At 44.1% G+C, this 14,847-nt stretch overlaps 1 long non-coding RNA gene across 1 annotated transcript in view; it reads right to left on the reverse strand.

The window, feature by feature from the left end:
- Positions 1–650: 650 nt before the first annotated feature.
- The window catches only part of LOC133514430 (uncharacterized), a 75,401-nt gene continuing 61,204 nt past the window's right edge, over positions 651–14,847 (reverse strand). Inside the window, exon 3 of the long non-coding RNA XR_009798805.1 lies at positions 651–1,520. This is a non-coding gene — a long non-coding RNA (uncharacterized LOC133514430). The remainder of the gene's footprint in view (positions 1,521–14,847) is intronic.

Genomic DNA, 14,847 nt, shown 5'->3' on the forward strand with positions numbered 1-14,847 from the left:
TCTGAAGTAGGACGTCGCAGAGGCAACAAATGAACAATACGTTTAGGATGTATTTCCCCATTGCGAGTCCTTATTTCCAAAAATATATCTAACTGATTGACTTCAAATTTCATGTTTTTAATGACAAAAAAATGCTGAGATTTTTGCTATGTGATGATGATAGTGCTTCACAGCATATTTTCTGAAAAGTTAACATGTCACAGAGATTGAGCCCTTAGTAGTATGCAAGGTTTCTTGGTAGTCACGGCGTTCTATGTCTTTCCTTTCCACTTCGCCTTTTTCAGCTTTACCAAGTCCAATTAAAAATCCTTCATGTTACCAGAACTGAAAAAATGTCAAGCTCACACGACCAGTTTTAATTTTACCTGCCAAACTTTGAGAAAAACACCGCCATAATCCAACCTGTAAACCATGTCCTCCACACGTTTTAGGAGTACCAAGATGGCGGCCAACTGGCTACAACCAATCGACATACCGCTCGATGTTTTGCGCTAGCCAGTTTTTTTTTTTTTTTTTTTTTTTTTTTAAGATCAGTGGTGTAAGCACATTTGTTTTTCTCTCCTCTCACCTTCGGGGTTGCGTTCAAAGAAAGGAAGCATTTTTAACGGCCGCTTCATCAAAAGCGTCCCTCTCCTTGACACAGGACACACACGACCCCTCGGTTTTTGGGTTCAAAAAAAAAAAAAAAAAAATCAAATAGATGAGCTAAAGTTGCTGCGGCAAACATCTGCGTGAACACCTTCAAGCCTCCGCCGATCACACATTTCTCAATCCGCGGTGCCGTTTCAATCATTACGTGAGCTGCCGCATCATTGAGACAACAACGTAGGCGGAGGGCCCTGCCCTCCGGTCGGGATCCGCGTGGGCCAGCTGCAGGTTGCCGGATCGGCCACGGAAACGCCGGGCGGGCCCGGCTCTCGTCGAAGCCGCGCGCAGACTTGGTGGGCGCCTCGCCGCCTAACTGGACCGCAGAAGACACGGAGAGAACCGCAACGAGCGACCGTGGCGACGTGTTGTTGCCCTTCGCGTGTGTGCCCGAGTCCATTACCCTGATCTTTGATCTGTCATTTTGCTTCGTTTACATCCTACGTGATGAGTCAGACTTCTGCATCGAAAAATACTGCGTGGGAAGGGGACGGTTTCATTTGCATTCTTCTTTTCTCGTGGTGTGTCTGCTGTTATTTACTCTCAAAATTTATGAAGTGGCAGGATTTCGGTTATTGTTCATCTGCAGTCCTCAATGCAACACATACCTTACGTACATCCTGACAACTATTTAGTGTACCGTACTGTCCAGGCAATGTTTAAAACATGGGTCTCAAACTTGTGGCCCACGGGCCATTTCTGGCACCCGAGACGATATTTTGTGGCCCCCACCTTACTAGGAAAGTTAAATAATAGTGCGGCCTTGAAATTTTATATGAATGCCACTTTTACAGTGTTGTGTGCAGAGCTGACGAACCTACCAATCACGTTGGGGTTGTGGCTCTCTGGGGGCGTGACAGCGACCAGGCTTGATGCTAGAACAGAAACATTTTTCATTGAGAGTGGAGTTGCCATGGAGAGTTCCATGCGTAGTTTTGCATCCAACTTGTTTAGACCAGCTTCCTTGCTTATCTTTAGTGCTAAAAAAAAATTTAAAATGATGGTTTTTTTAAAGCATTTCTTTGAAATTGTGTGCATGTGCGGCGAGGCTGCGGCCCAGCCTCAGCCAATGATTTACTTACAAATTGACAACAGTTGGACACATTTATCAAATCTTTTGCCATCTAAGTAAAGAAAATTAAATTGTTCTGCCTATCACTGCGCACCACTGGTATATACAGATAAACATATTTTTGTAAAGAAAAAAAAATCTGTCAAATTAAGTGAAATTGGGTAATTTCCTGGGGCACCGCAGATGATATCTCCACCCAGATGGGTTAGAAATTACCGCTGTAGATGCGTCGGATAAATACATGAGGTTTACCTGCTCCAGATTGTGATTTTTGACTAATTCATTTTAACATCATCAGGAGTACATTTTTCTTCTTCTGAATGATCACCGTCTATGCTATTCTCATCTTAAAACCCTCCCCTCTTTCCCGTTGTTACACTCCGAAGGTCGTCTATTTCTAACCGAGTTATATCGAGAGACATTTTGCCGGACAAAAGGTGTGCGTCAGTTCCGCCGGATGAATTATTAACTAGTTCTTTTTTGCCCGTTCTGTGGCCAGAAGTGGCCCGGCGGACAGGTGAGAGGATTGCCGACTGAGTCAATGTTGGCAATGAGTCAGAGGATCTCATGACTGAACAGGTGCGCGGCCAAGCTTGTTATTAAAAAGTCAGAGATTTTGCTTTGAGAGTGTGTCAAAAAAGTAGGAAGAATGTCAATCGAGAGGTATTGTACGGTTACAGGAAGTAGCTTACACGTGTTTAGGGGAATGGGTTTCACGTCAGAAAGTGGGAAACAGTATGGAGGTAAATTTCCAGCCTACATCTGCGTGGAAGTGCACGAGACTGGGTTTTCGTAATTTTGCAGATGCCCACGAGTCTGCGTATTCAAAATAAAAAAGAAAAAAAAAAGTGTTCTGGACTGTTGTGGGTAAAGGACACAGCAGATTGAACTCACTGGCAATCCAAGCAAACAGGAAGGGGCTCAGCGCGGATCCCTGATGCAGTCCCACCTCCATCTTGAATTCTTCTGACCAGGGAGGTTGATTACCACTGGTGACTAAAATACTATATGTCCTCATGTATCTCCGTGTGACCCCTCATGCCAGCCAGTAGGATAATTTTAAAAATATGTTCATGATAGTAGTAATGTCTTCAATAAATTGACTTCTACAATGATTCAGAGGGTTTGATGCCAACTGTCCACACAGTATTGATGAGTAGAATACATCTGACATACACTACACATGACTGCAAATCTCAAAATCTGTCTGCTTGTGCCGTGATCAAAGTCACCCAAATCACGTTAGACTAGCAGTCTACCTTGCACCAGGATTCAGACGCGGGCTGAGCAGGTGCAAAACTTCCAGCCAATCTGGCAAGTTCATGTGAAAGGACGCACCTTTGTTGCGCCAGCAGCTTAGCCCAGACCGGTCTGGCAAATTGAAATAAAGAATGACCGCCACTTTGTGGATTTCACCTATTACGAGAGTGGTCCGTAATTTAACCTCTCCGATAAACGAGGGATCACTGTACATAAAGTAGGAGTTAAATGAAAGGATCCTTTATGACAGACGTAATTAGTTTTTATTTTTAGGAACTAAAAGGAGTGCCGTGATGTCAGCAGGTGACATCACATGGAGAAAGTCGACTTATTTATGAACAAGTGCCACTTACAAGCATTTAAACTGCTCTTCCCGATAGAAAGCACCAACAACAAGGTTGTGCAAGCTTGTGAATTATGCATATTTTTAAGACGGTGTGTAAAATGTATAGGTGCATCCCTTCACCGCCTCTTGGCTAACAGTTAATGGATTTAGAAGTAGTACTACACTCCAAAAAAAAAAAAAAAAAAAAGTCAGACAAACATCCACTTGGGTTTTTTTTTTTTTTTTAAATTATACATAAGGTGCATGGCCGTCCATATAGCTCCGGTGTATATTCTGTGGCAAATGTATCAATACATGTTGTGTGTTATTTCAAGGCAAGGGGAAGAAGGGGGACTGACCCCAAACTGGAAAGTCTCATTGGGGAGCGCTGAAAGCACCAACGTAGGCTATTTTCAGACCCTCCATAGCTTTTGCGTTGCTCATCTGGCAGTAGCGAGAGAACAGCGAGGTTGCCGCGAGGGTCACGGCGGCTGGAATGCGCCCGGCGTCTCTTTTGTGAGGCTTTTAGTGTAGGTGGTGTGTTATTCCCAACGGTCACGCTGAGACCGCCACCGTTAGGCGCCGCACGGCGGACTGACTCAGCCCACGCTCGAATTTCATTGCTTTGCTGCCGCCGTCAGATAACTTCGCGGGATGTATGACGGAGGAGGACCGGCCCCGAACCCTCAACGCTGTCCTGCTGCGATAGCCTTTGACTGCAAGACCACGTTCACTCGCACGTGACAGTAACATTTTGTCACACTCGTGCATTTGGTCGCCTCCCTGATGTATCCAACTCTTAATACCGCCACTCTCCCGTCGCAATTATAGAAACCATCTGGCGAGCAACTGTACATCAACCGGAGCAGTGATGAATTCATATTTCTCTCACAACACGACAAAACGAATTAGCTGCAGCTATCGAATGTTACAGCATTTGAGTGTCCAGCAAAAATGATCGAGTAATTGAGTCATCATGTCAGTAAATTTTTTTTGCTTCTCAATTAAAATTGAATTCATAAAAAAAAACAATTATTCAGTTAAACGCGGCTCATTCATTGCCAGCCCTCGCAGTTTTTTTAAACCATATATTTATTAACCCTAACCCTATTCAAATTTTTTTCCAAAAACTCTTCAAAGGGTCTCCTTGAGTCCTCAAATTCCTGATCTCTTCCTCTCGCCAGCCCTCCCAGTTAATATGGATGTTTGACTTCTATAGTCGTCAATGGCATTGAATGTAATAGTTATTAAATAATTATAATCATGATAATATAAGGTGGCACGGTGGAGCAGCTGGTAAAGCGTTGGCCTCACACTTCTGAGGACCTGGGTTCGATCCCGGCCCCGCCTTTGTGGAGTTTGCATGTTCTCTCCGTGCCTGCGTGGATTTTTTCCGGGCACTTCGGTTTCCTCACACATTCCAAAAACACGTGACATTAATTGGACGCTCTAAATTGCCCATAGGTGTGATTGTGAGTGCAGCTATTTGTCTCGATGTGCAACCAGTTCAGGGTGTACCCCGCCTCCTGCCCGTCGACAGCTGGGATAGGCTCCAGCACTCCCCGCGACCCACGTGAGGATAAACGGCAAAGAAAATGGATGGATGGATGATAAAATAACAATTAGAACTAATTCCAGTTTTGCTGTGACCAACCAATTGGAGGACAGAAAAATGGTGATGTCATCAAGGGCCAGCGCTCTGGCTGTGTGAGGATGAATCTGAACAGGAATTGGTTTGAGGAAATATTCGTTCCATTGCTAATAAATTGGAATGATATCGGACAGGTTTTGGGCTGATTGACATGACAACCCAGTGAGGCTGAAAACTGATTGAACCAAAAAAGTAAAAAAAAAAATGACATTTAAAGGCAGTGACGACCACTGATTCATCATAATAAAGTCAATCCATCCATTTTATAAAAGGGATTATCCCATCTAGGCTTGTAGATGATCTGAACGCTATTGGTGGTTTTTACTTTTTATCTGCAAACGAAGCAAATAGTAGTTCAAACATGCATTGAAATGTACTTCAATGTAAGATCACTTGAATGCAGCAAAATGGCGTCGCCTGTCCAAATGCAAACGCGCCAATACGGTCCCGGAGGAATTCACAACATTCAGGTCGGAGGCATTAATTCAACGCTCGTCTCTCAGCGTTCGCACAGTTTAGCCGAGCTTTCAGACAATCACTTAGCTGGGCGTCTATTTCGTGGCCTTTTTGAAGACCTTTCAGTGGGAAAGCACGAGACAAATCGTCAGCGCATTCCACGCTGTCAACATATTCAAATGCATGCAAATTGCGCTTCCGCCGAGGTTGACGGTGTGAGATCCGTGTCGTAACCTAATCGGGCGCTGCGCTCTACCCTGGCATTTATGCAAATGATCCCTTCAACTCAGACGCATCTTCAGTAATTACGCCGCGGGTTGCGCGGATCCTCCCTTCCGCGATTCCTTCTTCTCCCGGCCCTATTTTGACACAATGGCTTCAGATTGCGGCTGCTGTATCAACAGTGATCCGCTTCGATCACGGAAGTCAGGATCCGTGAGTCACACATGAAAATCTTTAAAACAGAGAGACCCATTTTTTAAAATACTGTATGTAGTTTAGTTCAAACCTTACTGTACCCCTCCCGCACGGTGTATATGTTTAAGGGAAAAATCCTGATCATAAGTGAGGAGTAATGAAGTACTTGTACTTTGTTACTGTACTTAAGTTGATCATTTTTCAGTATCTGCACTTCACTTGAGTATCTCTTTTTCTGGTGACTAATTTTATGGTGGCACGATGGCTCTGCTGGTAAAGCGTTCGCCTCACAGTTCTGAGGAGCCGGGTTCGATCCTGGCCGCGCCTGTGTGGAGTTTGCATGTCCTCGCGGTGCCCGTGTGGGTTTTCATCCCGGCACTCCCGTTTACTCCAAAAACATGCAACATTAATTGGACACTCTAAATTGCCCCTAGGTGTGATTGTGAGTGTTGCTGTTTATCTCGATGTGCCCTCAGAGTTCAGGGTGTACCCCGCCTACTGCCCGTTGACAGCTGGGATAGGCTCCACCAGTCCCTGCGACCCTCATGAGGATAAGCGGCAAAGAAAACGGATGGATGGATACTTTTACACCTTACTTTTAAAACACAAATATCAGTAATCTCATCTCATATTGTGAAAATTAGCACGGTGCTATCAAAACCTTCTAAAGTTAGCGACAGCTGATCACAAAAAGGCCGAACACGGAAAACACGAAAGCAAAAGTAAAGTCAGCGCATTGAACATCAACATCGTAGCTACGACAGTACCGTTAAATCTGCGTTCCTCCGACAACGCTAAGCTAGTGGGGCAAAGTATCGATTAATTCAATGTAACTAAGCTAGCGGGGGCAAAGTGTCGGCAGAGTCCATATTTGTGGACGGCTGGTCAAAATTACAAGGATGCCTGCGCATTGTGCTGCGTACAGTTGCACAAATGTCATAGAAGGACTCCGAACATGCATTGAAAGTTTTTGGCTCTTTTATTCCACAAGTGCCTGCCATCATTGAATGAACCACGTTAGCATTTTCGAAAGCTAGCTTGTTGAAGTCTGACTCACTGGCACGAAATCATGTCACGTTTGTGTATTAGCATATAATACCGCCGACCCAACACAATCGTCCACTGCCAAAACAAAACCGGGTGGAAAAAAAACCATAGCCATCATTTCCTAATTTTCGATTTCTTTTAGTCCACCTTTTGTACTTAAACGTCAGTAATGGAGCAGCTTCAGTATTGTTGCACGTTTTTTTTTTATCGATTTCTTGGTAACACGCTAGTGGGTCTTTACAACAGAATGCTTGGAACGTTCCATGAGTTGGACAGTAGGAAAAATGAGTGGAGCACTAAGGAAGCCTCCAATCTTCCCCATTTGGCTCCCCACCTCCTCCTCCTCCTCCTCCTCCCCCTCTTCCTCCTCCGGCAAGATGAATGTGCAGCAATTCATTGACAGCATATATTCCATTAAATCAGGCCTGCGCTCGCCCCCGTCTCCGCCCCTGAATTATTGTCAGCGCCGTTACCTCCCCTCTGCTACCCAAATTGGCTTAGGCACTAAATGAAGGATTTCAATATTTCATCCCGCCTATCTGCCTCGCCTTTTCTTCCCCGCGCCCCGACCCGCTCGGACTTCATTTAGTCGCATTATTGCAATTTTCATCCCGAGAGTCGGGTCCGACGAGCCGGACCGACGAGCGGGCTCGGTTCAAACGCCGGTCTGTGATGGTCACGTCATTTGGAACACGTGAGGATGAAATTCCATACTGGAATTAAATATGATTTGTTAAGAAACCTCAATTTTGATACAGAGATGCGCCATTAAGGTAAATCCATCCATCCATTTTCTTTTGACGCTTATCCTCATTAGGGACGCGGGGATTGCTGGAGTCTATCCCAGCTGTCAACGGGCAGGAGAGGCGGGCCAATCACAGGGCACATTGAGACAAACAATAGCCACACTCACAATCACACCGAGGGGCAATTTAGAGTGTCCAATTAATGTTGCATGTTTTTTGGGATGTGGGAGGAAACCCACGCAGGCACAGGGAGATCATCCAAACACCTCACAGGTGGGGTCAGGATCGAACCCGGGTCCTCAGAACTGTGAGGCCAACGCTTTACCATTAAAAATGGGCTTTTTAAATGCTTGCGTACAAATAGTTGCTGTGTTAATTACAGCATAACTCTCCAGTCATCACAATTAAATACCTATCCCCAATATTTTTTTTTTTTTTTTTGCATGTATGTAAAACCAAAAGAAATTAGTGCTAGCTAACAGTGCTGCCATTGTTACCGTGGGATGTACTTGAATGTTCTGCTCATAAGAGGACGGGAATGTGTGTCTGCTGCATGCGCCACATGAACGGATCTGCTGCATTAATAGACTTGTATTATTCTGCTTAGCGGAAGAGGTTTTGTGAAACCGATTCATTTGCAGTCTGAACACGGAGGGGGGAAGATCACCTTCTCGAGAGAAAATCAGATAATCTCCAGAAGTCTCCAATAACAACACAAAAAGTCAATAGATTTGTTGCTCGACACTTTTTTTTTTTTAACCTCTCCTGTTCTTCTGCTTGGTCATGCATAATTGAGGATCTGTTTGCCTTGCTATGCCCTAACAGTCTCGGGAGTTTCATACTCCCTCCGTAGTTATTTATACTTCATCCACCTATTGACAATATGGCTTATCCTCACTATTGTCGTAGGACAGTCGGAGCCGACCGGGTGAGAGGCGGGCACGCCCTGAAATGGCCGCCGCCCAATCGCACGGGCAACCGAAAAACGCTCACATCTCAAAACATCTGACTGAAATTAAATGAAAATGCCCAGGATAAATTGAGCCCTATAATAATGTAAAAGAGTCATGACATAAGAAAATAGAATATAAAGATTTAAACAGTTATCATGATTTAGTGATGCAGTTCATTTCATTGTGCTGGTCCGGCTGGTGTGGCCGCCTTGGCTACCCGAGACAACATAAAAGAGTCATGCAGACACAAACCAAGAGTATTACTTTTTGTACTCGTACTGTAAATAATTCAATATGCTGTAATATTGGTCAGTTTTCAGAGAAGGTGATAAACATATCCCTGCGAGGATTGCTGTATTATTCGTCTACACGTGCTGGTCCACAGTTTCTGATTAAATATCCGCTGCTTTCTTGAATGCTGGGTTGTTTATGATTTGTATAACTGCTGCTTTTTTTCAAAGTGGAATTAATTCGGGTCGACTACTTCTATGAGGAAGGGATGAAAAGATGGCAAATAGGTCAGGACAGGACAGGACAAAAGAGAACCATTTCAACCGGACTGTGACAAGCTAATGTTAAGTAATTCTTTATCTTTTGACTATTTCAACTTTCATTAAGACATTTTGGAAAGTGTTTTAATTGTGTTAAAAAAAAAATGTCCGATATGTCTCCTTCGAATGTTCAACTAGCTGTGGTGCGCAGTGTCCGCATCATATTTTGAGCTGTTTCTCGTATTTTGGTGACCTAATTCCGCAATATGTGAGGGTCAAAACAGAGACCGGAAGCTTTTGTACTGGTTCTTCGCCGCCGGCAGGAGCGTAGGCCAACAATAAATTTTTCATCAGTGAGCCGATGCAGACATATTATTTTCTTGACCTCCCGAGTCAAGACCTTTAGCATTTCCATCCCCAGGTTATCTCTTAATGCAGCGCTCAATAGTGAGAGGCTTTACAGTATCAACGACGAGGAAATTAGAAAATCTGGTACATTTAGCGCGACTGCTGGGTTGCTTTGACTGTGCGCGTCCTTGTCCATGCTTCACACATTTACTTCCTCGACGCCGCCGTCTGCAGAACCGGCGACTGCCAAGTTTTTTGCACAACGACAACTACAACACACACGCACAAACACACAGGGTACACGGGCAAGCTTGCACGCTCATCCGCCCCCCTCAAAGAAGAGCATCCGCTTCCAGATCTTCTCAGGCCATCCCTCAGACTTTGTCGTTGGAGGCTGTTAGGAATCAAAGCAGGAGGATTTTTTTTTCTTTTTAAAGCTTAAAAGCGTGATGCCTTCAAGTGCTTGCTGTATCTAAGTACAAGCAAATACTTGTCCTTTGATAACATTTTTGCAATGTTCCAAGCAAAGTCACGCACCCTCACAACTGTGACGTGTTCAACAAATCTTGTTAGTTCGTCTTTACATTCTTATGGAAGGTTATTCCATATTCCATATTAATCACTTTTATATTATTAGTTTTAAAAACAATTATTTTTATTCTTTAATTCGGCACCTACCTTAATTAAAAGTTAAAATTGGATTTTTTGTTTCTTCTTGTTCATATTATTTTTTGGCAATTACTGTTTGAATATAGCTTTATTTTGGCACAATGATAATTTTTTTGAACCTGCGTACAAATACAGCGATTAACAAGAATAAAAAATATCACCTTACACAATTAAAATGTATTTAAATAGATATTAATAATGATAATAAAAATCCTACTACCAGTATGAACACTGATAAAGAAATTTTGTTGATTAAAAAAGTGTATTTTCAAGACTTGCTCATGAACATAAAACTCCATAGTTTTGTCTCTTGTCTCAAGACAAATGGGCATGGCCACCGGAACGGCGGGCGGAATCCCGTTACGAGCTTTCCAACTCCGCGCCGGCTCCGACCGCTCGCTCGTCTTCGTCTCCCTCTCGCTCTCTCGCCGACAGCCCGCTCCCTTCCTCTTTTCCACCCTTCATCCGCCACCCCCCACATACACACACTTCCTCCTTTAGCCCGCCTTTCCGGCCCTCCTCCCCCTGTGTCCCCTCCCTCGCCGGCTGTCTCGGCGGATAGAAAAAAGCAGCCCGAGCGAGCAGCTTCGCTCAGCTGTAAGCGAGGAGCGCTGATGGAGCTCCAGCTACGCTGAACACTCACAGTTAAAAACTCATTTTTCTTATGAATAATAATTAACACGACTACGCATTATCATAAACGTGGATGTTGGACCCCACCTCCCCACCACCCACCAGGGAACCTGCAAGCTTCTTTTCAAGCATGATGACTCCGAAGTGAGCTGCTGGTCTTGTGGAGCGCAGGTAAGAAAAAAAAACTGTTCTGGTTTTGGGACTTGAATGCAACAAGCGTGCTTCTTCTTTGCTTGGACAAATCGTGGCTTTTTTTGGGGGGGGGGGGGTGGATTGTGAGTGAGGCAGTAAGAAAAAAATTGCACATCTTTGCACAATGAAGTGCTTATTTGGAGACAGAAAAGGAGGCATAACTTTGCATTCAGCACCACGGACAGCTCCCCTCTTCGATATGCTTTCCACTGCTTCCAGCGGAGGATAAAAAGTTGGTTTACGATTTCATGAACTCGCAAAGGAGTATTTTTTTTTAAATTATAATTATTATGCCGCCGTCTTTAATCAAACTATGCATGCTGTGACTGCGGGGAACAAACACAATGATTAGCCATTGCCTACGTGGCCTTAATCTAGTCTCGTAGACTGTGCGGTCACTTGAGTCGGCCGTGCGCGGAGCTGACTCGCAGTTAAGCTGAGGATTTCGCAGCCTCTGTGCCATCTGTCTTTTGAAATGCACACTGGAGGGGCCCCGCTACCATAAAAAAAAAACAAAAAAAACAACTTGAAACGGATTGATGTTCCAGTTTTGTTTTCAGAACATTTTAAGGTGGACTCGACAAGTAGCAGGACAAAATCTTCGCAGATGAGAATGATGATGAGTCACAACGCGCTTGCAACTTTTTGCCAACTTCGCACACAAACCCTGCCCTCCCCCCTCCGCAACCCCCCTTATCTTGATTATGCAGCTGGATGATTGAGTCAGCTATTTTGTATGCAACTTGCCTGAGCGGCTCGCTCCTTTGTGAAAGGAGAGAGAGCGAGATCGTGCCAAGGATACCGACAGAGAATTACAGCTTCTCGTGAGTGTTTGGGGAAAAAAAAGAAAAAAGAAAGATGAGGAGCCTGCCCCCGCTGGATAAATTGCTGTTTGAGGGAGACTGATATCCTGAGGGGACGGCACTTATTAGGGAAGCGTGGCCAACCTTATTAAGTGGAAATAGCAATCGTGCATGACACATTTCTTTGGACGACCTGGACGGGATCATCCAAAACTCTTTGTTCGTCTGACAGAGAGAGACAAAAAGCACAGTGAGGCAGCGATTCCAAACACAGCGTGACAAAATGGTCAAAAGCAACTGTAAGGAACAATTATGTTTGGCCCCGGGCCGCTCCCTGCTTAAATCCTCGTATTAAAAATACAAAAATTGGTGAACGCGTTTGTTCACAAGCCACCCAGGATAAAAATTGACATTAGATTGGCACTCAAGTCATGCTAATCGGTGATGAAGTGACAAATCGTGGCTAGAAGCTTATGACTCTAAGCTATTGCAATGCTAAATGCTAACAGAGCTCCGTTTAAAAAACAGAAACTGTTAAAATACTAATTATGCCTTATTAGCTAAGCCAACAAGCTGGCAGTAGTGGTAGTTGTACAAGTGTTTGTTCAATAGACTACATACTGTAAGTTGAAGTGGTTAGAAGCTAATGATGCTAAGCTAAGGGAACAATGCACGCAAACAGAATTTCTCAAGACACTATCATCGTCTTATCAAATTGAAACTTAGACAAATTATGGCAAGGCGCACCGCACACCGCTTAAGAGGAAAGTTAGCAATAGTGCTAGTACTAGTATGCTAATTACCCAACCCTAGAGTTGACGTGTCAAAACCTGTTGAGAATCTAACGATGAAAAACTCATAGGACGCTAAATGCTAACAGTTGCGTACAACTTTGAACGGTACTGTTAGCAACAGTGCTAGTGTAAACACGAATTTAAAAGTGTTCTGGATGGTCCACCGCTGTTATAGTAGGCAGTATAAAAGTCATGCAGACACAAACCAAGAAGAGTTTCACAGCTACTGTCTTTGCTCACAAGTCAAAGCAAAGAATCTGGCAAAGGAGGACTCGTATCTCGAAAAAAAAATGTGTCTGAATGCTGTATATACAAAGCAAACCAGCGACGAGTCAACAATAACAACGCATGAGCTGTCCTGGCTTGTCCACCAATATTAACAACGACAACAAAAAAAAACCAATACCAACATGAACACCACAAGGAAGGTGACGCTAAAGTCGACAACCCGTGGGCAGTGGCAACTTCTCAGACGCAATTCAACTATTATGAGCTTGTGCTGCGTCACAAACTGTGATTCCGAGGCCACGTTGTTGCATACTGTTGCGTAAAATCACAATAATCCTCACACTGCTTTCTGAACAAGGTCGAGCCAAAATTATTGGGACACCCGGGGGCCCCAACTGTACATCCTGTACTCAATAACGCTAATTGTTCATTCGCCCCCGCTTTACTTTCCTTTGCCCGTTCCAGTGGCAACAAAGACTGTCTTATTCTTACTCTACTTGTTGACTAACGACTGCCAACGTAGTTAGAGCGTGAAGGTTGTTGTTCTACGGCTAACAATGTGGAAAGGGACCCGTGCTGTGAGACATATGGAACGACAGCACGGCGCACACTCACAAACGTACACACACATACGCACTGCAAAGCGTAAAACTTCACTGCGCTGCTCGACAAAGCTGGTGTTGCCTCACCTCCGGTGTCCCATGTGATGCGCGTCCGCTTGATTGAGCTTTTTTTGTTGTTTTTTTTTTTGTTTTCTTTGCCTCACTCAGGCAAGGATGGCAAAGTCTAGAAATGAGCCACAGAGGGAGAATAAGACGGAGCTTCTCATTCAGAGAGTTTGGATTGGTAATGTTCAGGGGCAGCACGGTAGTTCAAGTGGTTAAAGTGATATTTTCTAGGGGCAAGGGTCCCTTATGAAAGTAAGCGCTGTAAACAAATAGATGAATGATCATCTGATTAAAGGCAGCACATTCTTTGGGTGTTCAGGTGCTACCTGTGATCGCAGCCATTGTTTCAGTTCCTCAAATGACCACTAGGGGGAGTTAAGGTGCAGCAACCTCATGGATGTGCCTCCTTTGAGTATGGCGGCTGAAGTAGGTTACACATAATACTGATTTGGTAATTTTTTGTTAGTTAGTCAGGACATTGAGGTTGCCAAGTCTTTTTCTTGTCATTGACTGCCACTGAATGAAAGGTTTAACATTCAGAATTGTCGGCTGTGACCCTTTTCTGAGCAGATCAGATGGGGGGGGGGGGTGAATAAAACACTCTGAACACACACACAGACACACACACACACCCACATCACCACAGGATAATCATGCAAGATGACTTTTTAGCAAGATCTGATAATTGGGCCTTTCCTTTGCTAATTTGAATAAGAAGCTGGTAAAACGCTCAAGTACAGCCCAATTATCACCATGTAGGTACTCCAATTTGCACCATACTAAGAAAATCTCAGTCTGATCCCAATTTGTTGCTATGTAACAACCTGAGCAAAATTGTTGAATTTCTTTTATCTGGTCTCTTGATGCTTGGCAAAGTTCACAAGGTTCAACCTTGCCAATCAATTGTGCAACTGAACTAACAGCTCTGTTTTAAACACTAACCACACATTCGAAAGGCAGGGCACAAATGAAAAGATGCGCTGGTTTGACGCATGTTAAAATTGAAGTAAAAAAAATTAAGTCTGAAAGGTGAAGGACGGCGTTATCAATAATGCTGCCCACACTTTTGCCTGTCGAGGCCGCGCGTGAGCCACCATCGACTGCGACTTTTAACAATGCAGGAGGCGCAACAAAGGCAGAGGCTTTGCATTTTCTAATATAGTCTGCAGCCTGTAGATAAAAGAAGAAACCCCAAACAAAGCTCCAAAAAAAGAGAGGTATGCTCTTATTTTCTTACTTTACTTTGCCCCCTATAGTCGTTCCTCAAAAGTTCACAATGAATCAGCACCTCCCGCTTGGCTTCATCCCAGAAAACAAAACAGTGTCGCAGAGTTTATTGAATGCTGCTATGGCGGGCGCGTTCGTATTGCTAATAATAACAGCAAATATAAACATGGAAAAGGATCGCGGCGGCGGCGTGTCGACGGGCTCTTGTCAGTGAGTCGCTAC

This window comes from Syngnathoides biaculeatus, chromosome 16 (genome assembly GCF_019802595.1).
Source record: "Syngnathoides biaculeatus isolate LvHL_M chromosome 16, ASM1980259v1, whole genome shotgun sequence".
NCBI lineage: Eukaryota > Metazoa > Chordata > Actinopteri > Syngnathiformes > Syngnathidae > Syngnathoides > Syngnathoides biaculeatus.